The following is a 6,763-nucleotide window of genomic DNA, read 5'->3' as shown; positions in this document are numbered from 1 at the left end:
CTCATTGCTCTTATTCTACTCTTATTTTCCATCATTTATATGATCTTTCCTTTGTTATATTGTGACAAAAAAGGTGAGAACCTGTGTTGGTATGCCTATTTAATGATATTGGATGCTATGGAGTGGAAGATGTGGAGAATATGTGGAGAAGTAGTGTTTTTTTTATCTGTTTTTGTTCACATACAGGTACTGCAAGCAATTTCTTCTCTTCTCTTAGATTCTATAGAGTAATAATGTATTAAGACGAAGTATTGGTTTGCTAATTTTTGCTGACCAGTTTTTAACTGCTGCATGATTCTTTATTGATCTAACTAGTGCATGATTCCTTTGTCTTAGTTTGTTTTGTCACGAATTTGACAAAGGGGGAGATTGTAAATGTTATCTTATCCAACTCTTAGGTTTGTCAAATTTTATAATGTCAAAACCTCTTGGAATTTGTATCTTGTTTAGCTGTTATTGTAAGATCAACTTCATGTCATCCTTGCCAAACTTGTCTACATTCAATTACAAGATCAAGAAGTTCAAGTACAAGATCAAGAGGTTCAAGAACAACATTAAGAAGTTCAAGTACTAGATCAAGTCTTCAAGCTTCAATTACTTTAAGAGAATGATATATGATGATTTAACCTCACAAATAAGGTTTGTTTGACCCTAGATTGACCTTAGGATAGGTCATACAATTTGCATTTATATCATAAATCATTTGATAATTTTATAGGTCATTTTTCGACCAGTCCTAGTCATAGTTCGAATAGTCCAGACACTGGCTCGACCAATCTAAGAATTTTCTCGACTAGTCCAAGAATTTTCTTAACCAATTCAAGGTTCGTTGTAAATTTTCAGAATTTTCTGTTGGACCCTCAACCAGTCTTGAAGACTGCTCAACCAGTCGAGTGAACAGTGCTCAACCAGTCGTGCAGGCTCGACTCAAAGTCCAATAACATTTCCGGGTCCCACTCGACTCTACCAGTCGAGCAAGCCACTTGACCAGTTGAGTAGCGATCTTATCTTATCACGCTAGAAATTTTAAAATGTTGTTGGTCCTTCGACCAATCGCACTGACCACTAGGCTAGTCGAGCAAACAATATTTTTGCCTATAAATTGAGGACGATTTTCAGAGTTTTTCAATTCATTTTAAGATATTCAAGTCACAATTCCAAGAAACTTGTCCCCACATTCGATAAGCTAATTGGTTAGTATTTAAGATTCTTTTAATAGCTTTTTTGCATTTGATTTTGTGATCTCTATTCAATTCTATTTCTTTCGAAAAGGAAATATTGATTTTACCCTTTTTGAGATCAAAATCAAATCAAGCTAGACCAGGTTGATTTAATCAAAAAATCATTTAGACCTAAGAACCCTTTCATATGTGAGTTTGGACATTGAACATCTACATCAAATTGGTTCTACCAGGCTTCATCAAAAGAAGAATCTTCAAATAAGTACATTTCAATTTTCTATATTTGGTTTGTAAGATTGCCAGAAAATCTTTCATTTTTTGCTTTAACCAAGATATTCAGAAAATCTCAGTGAGTGGGGTTTTTAATTGTGGTAGCCCTTTGAAAACACAATTGTGAAGGTTTTGGGTGAACCTTGGAAAACCTATTTCATAGTGAAAGCTAATATCCCGTGGGTGAGGATATTAGGAGTGGAGTAGTTGTGTGGCTGTTTTCTAACAGTTGATGTACACATAAGCAAATGTTGAGGGTCAAATATTGCATATCAGACCCAAATATTGCTTGGATTTATGAACATGGTACCGTTGAATAGCCCATTTTAATCATGTTTGTGTTGCAAGGTGGAATTGCGAGCTGAGATTGGATCGGGATGCTAAAAGCACGGATTTAACGTTCAGAATGTACCAAGGTAAAAGACAGACTCCAGGGGACCAAGATCGACGGAATTACATGCCAGGGATCCGCGAAAATTGAGAAACTGAAGCTCAAGCGGCCTGAAAGTCAGCCAGAATGCAAGATCACTGGGTTTCCATCATCTGTTCGGCTCGAAACTTTATACATGGCTCGAGGACCAAAAACTAACCGTACATGTCAAATTTCAGCCATTGGATCCTCGTGAAAATGACTGAACTAACAAATCAGTCCATAAAACCCTGATTTGGGGCCCACCCGCTGTCCAGATACGCTTTAACTTCGGCCCCCACGGCTCAAATGAAATGGGGAACAAGATGGATGGTGTGGATTTCTCATAATCATCATACAGTTTACATAGTACACTTTTTGCACTAAGACGTGCATGGCAACACAGGGACGTCTCCTCTTAAAAAAAAACAGAACTCTGTTTCTGGTATGAAACAGAGACTGCGGATGATCTCAGTGGGCCATCATCATGGTCCAAATGCTCAATCCGAGCCGTCCATCATGCAGAGGGGCTCGATTTAGCCAAACCCATGTTAACTTTATGCACTCATGCACGCACACGTGTTGATTTCAATGGTCACAAATGGACTGCCCTACAACTATTGCAGCTGATTTCTTCCGTGGGTCACGCCGAATCTGATCCAAAACCGTCCCTTTCCAACCGAAATTTCGTGAAGAATATTATGGATGGCGTGGATTTCTCAAAACACCAAACGAAGTGGGCCCCACCAAGCATCAGCGCAGCTTCCGTGCGTGAAGTTACGCACGTCCAAGATTTTCGGAAGTTCCGGGAGGTGGTGACCCACCTATGATGATTAGATCAATGATCTGGACCGCTCAGTAGACTCCAACGACTCAGCTAATGAAGACCTAGGAGAGTGAATTTGAAGAGAGCTGCATGATCAGTTTTTCATCGTCCAAACGCAGTTCGAACGGCGGTCTAAAAAGCTAAGGAGGGCCACATAAAAATGGATGAAAAACGGTCATGTTCGACCGGTTTTTCATGTACAATCCAATGAACGGACCCGATCTCGCAAGAAACACCAAGAAATTGGCCCACCATCATACCAGCGCAAGACCGTTTCACAGCCTCCGCACGCCGAGAAAACCGGCCGCTGTGGGCCATTATGCGATCAAATACAAGATCAGCTTGATTATCCAGACCGTCCAAAAGGTGGATAGGAGGGTTTTTACCCTTCTTATGCAGTTGGAATTCGCGGAATGGATGACCATTCGTCTCGGTTTCAGTTCAAACGCAACTGTTTTGCGTTGTTGCTGCGTAAAACAGAGACTTGTGTCCGGCTCTGTTACAAAGGACGTGCGGAGCAAGGGGGAGAAAGTGGAGGAGTTTTTTTTATATAAAGCTGGACGTGGAAGTAGAAAGGAGGATAGTTTTGGAGGGACGTGAGGAGTTGGGCTTGGACGGCTGCACAAGTGGAAGGCTTTGGCTGGAACAGGGGACGGTGGAGCAGACAGAGGGAGAGAGAGAGTATTATTTTTGAATTTGTTTATTTCAGATTACTACTTTTTATTTTTTCTTTGAGGATGTTGAGCCTAAACATGTTTATTTTTGGTTCTAGCATGATCATGCTAGGCTAAACCTCTTAGCTAGGGCTAAGAGGTGAAGCCTGTAGCGAGATATGGGAGATTATATTTTGTGCCTGTAATTTAAAATTCATGAACTGAATGTGAATTTTAGTTGATTATTAAAAGAATATTTTTCTTAGTCTTTAATGGTCTGTTGTGACTGAAATTACAATGGGTTTGCAATGGCTTTGAGTATTCCTTTTCCCTTTTTATTTTATGACGTCAGGAAGCCCTATTGTTCACCATCGTCTCCTAGGCATGGTTGGATGATGGTACCCTTCCTGACTTTCATCCGCTATTGATTGGTTGGTAATTAGTTTAATCCTGTTGTTTGCTTTGTCTCCTGGGCATGGTTAGATGATGGAATCCATTCTAATTCATATACCTTTCATCTCTTGAAAACCTATATCAATGGCAGTTCACTAAATTCAATAATTCTTGATGCAGGCATAAGATCTCCTTGATCCCTACAAGTGGATCCTCTGAATCCCTAGTTTCCTTCTTCTGAAATACTTAAGTTTTAGATAATTATTCCACAATTATTCCCTAAATTCTATTTGATTGAGATTACATCTTTTGCTAGTTCTAGATCTATTGAGTTCCAGATCACGTACAAGTTTCAGTCCCTGTGGATTCGACCTCGGTCTTACCGAGTTTATTACTACATCACAACCCTATACTTGGGGAGTGAACAAGTTTTTGGCGCCGTTGCCGGGGACTGACGGTTGCGATTTTCTGAAATTAATTAGTTTTAGAATTTGGTTAGGATTAGGATTTTACTAACTTTAGGCTAAAGGTTTTTATTTTATTTTATTTTTAGAAACTAACTTTTTTCCATATTTTGTAGGATCCTGACATAAGTTCCTAAATTGGTAATTCCTTCCTAATTTCTCTACTTTTTCCACTTTTAAAATTAGGGTTTAAATTTTAGAAATCTTCTAATTCTAGTATTCTCCTATTTGTAGGAAATAGTTTATTTTTGAAAATTTTCCTATTTTGTTTTTAGAACTAGGTTAGTTATTTCCCTTTTTAGGAATTTACTTTCTAGTTTGATTTTTGGTAACTTTCTAATTTTAACTCCTTTAGAATCTAATTTTGGTTCCTCATTTATTTTTAGAATTTTTGTTCAGAAATTAACCTTCCTATTTTGTAGGCCCTTAAGATAGAAATTTCTAATTCGGTAAGCTCCTTCCCTACTTTCTATTTTTTCAGTTCTCTTTTAGTAATTTACTTTCTAGTTTAGGTCATTCCTAAATTTATTTTAGAAATTTCTACTTTCTTTTAGGAATTCCTTCTTTTAGAAATCAGTTTACTGCTATTTTTCTTTTAAAGGATTGTTCTTCTCTTTTTTAGAATCTAACTTATTTTGTTTTATTTTGCAGGTCTTTAACTTAGGACTCCAATTTGGTAATTTCTTTCCAACTCTCTCTTTCTTTCTAGAGTTTCTTTTCCTTTCTTAAGATTAGGTTTTTAATTGAGGGCTGCGAGTGTTTCATGCCTAAGTGGGCCCGTGACGACATTCGACGTCTCTTGACTGAAGGAGGATTGGTTGAGGGGTTGACTATCCATTGCAGGACTAGACACCACTCGAAATTCCCTGAGTTAACTGAAGTTATGGCTGAAGACCAACCTCCTCTACTTCCACCTAGGGTGAAGGATACCCAAGATGAAAATGAGGTGCAACAGACACCCCCGCCTCGTACTTTACGAGATTATCTACAACCGGTGGGAGTGAGTACGCCCTCATGCATGATTTTTCCTGAAAACACAGGACAAATGGACATCAAGCCAGGAGTTATCCAACTCCTTCCTAAATTCCATGGTCTTGAATCAGAAAGTCCATATTTACATTTGAAAGAGTTCGATGAGATTATAGCTACATTATGTTTTCCTAATGTATCTGAGGATACAATTAGGCTGAAACTCTTTCCTTTTTCCTTAAAAGAGAAAGCTAAGACGTGGTTACATTCACTGCGTCCTAGATCCATGGGCACATGGAACGACATGCAGAGGGAATTCATAAAAAAATTCTTCCCACATCATAAAATGATTACCCTCAGAAAAGCGATCATGAACTTTGCCCAAAAGGAAGATGAAACATTCTTCCAATGTTGGGAAAGGTTCAAAGATTTGGTCAGTTCATGCCCACAACACGGATTTGAAACGTGGCGCGTTACAAATTTTTTCTACGATGTACTGACATCTTCCATGCGCCAAATGGTCGAGACAATGTGTAATGGAGAGTTCATTAATAAAGATGTCGACGAGGTATGGGACTACCTCGACAGTTTGGCTGAAAAAACACAATCTTGGGACTATTACCCAAAGTCGAACACCACGTCGAGGCCGACTCAATTAAAGGAGAAAGGTGGATTATATCTCTTGAAAGAAGAGGATGATCTCAAGTGTAAAGTGACTACGCTCATAAGGAAAGTTGAGGCCATGGAAGGAAAGAAGGATAAGGTTAATGAAATTGTTTGCGGCATCTGTGATTGCAACATTCATACAACTGAAAATTGTCCTACAATACCCGCCTTTCGAGGAGTGTTGAATGAACAAGCCAATGCCGTAAACAACTATCAAAGACCTTTTACTGGACCTAACTCCAATACGTACAATCCTGGTTGGAAAAATCATCCAAACTTTAGTTGGAGGAATGGACAAATGGCTACTCCTCCAGGGTTCTTTAATTAAAATCCAAATCAAGTGAAACCTCAAGAGGAACCGGTTCAAAATTCTATACAAGAGCTGGCTCAGGCAAAGAGGGGAATTACAGATTTTATGCAAAAGATAGATTCTCGTATGACAGTTATAGAAAAGAGGATGCTTCCTGCACAACCTCTCCCCAATCCTAAACCGCAGTACAAGATTAACGATCCTAGCTCTTCAAATCAGATGGGGCATGCTAAATCCATCACCACTCTTAGGAGTGGAAAGATCATTGATAAAACTCTTCCGGTTAGGCCCGAAAAGCCTCAAGAACTAGAAGAGGACAACAATGATGGATCCAGTGATGCTCCACAAAAATTAGAACCGAAACTTCTAGAGAAGCCAGTTGCTCCATTCCCCCAACGGTTGATTTCACCAAAACCTCTCTCTAACTCTCAGGATATCCTAGAGGTGTTGAAACAAGTGAAAGTCAACATTCCTCTACTAGATATCATGAAACAGATACCTTCATATGCCAAATTCCTGAAAGACTTATGCACGACCAAAAGACGGCAAAGTATTCAAAAGAAAATCTTCTTGACTGAGAAAGTGAGTGTCATCCTGAAGCAAGACATGCCGCAGAAATTCA

General features: G+C 38.9%; 1 non-coding gene across 1 annotated transcript; it reads right to left on the bottom strand.

The window, feature by feature from the left end:
• Positions 1 to 5,517: 5,517 nt before the first annotated feature.
• Positions 5,518 to 5,624, bottom strand: LOC131244666 (small nucleolar RNA R71). The gene has a single exon (XR_009170446.1). It is a non-coding gene; the product is annotated as a small nucleolar RNA R71 (small nucleolar RNA).
• Between the last annotated feature and the right edge of the window lie 1,139 nt (positions 5,625 to 6,763).

The sequence above is a fragment of the Magnolia sinica genome, chromosome 4 (genome assembly GCF_029962835.1).
Source record: "Magnolia sinica isolate HGM2019 chromosome 4, MsV1, whole genome shotgun sequence".
Taxonomy (NCBI): domain Eukaryota; kingdom Viridiplantae; phylum Streptophyta; class Magnoliopsida; order Magnoliales; family Magnoliaceae; genus Magnolia; species Magnolia sinica.
The sequence above is the reverse complement of the archived record's forward strand: the minus strand, read 5'-3'. Positions and strand labels throughout refer to the sequence as shown.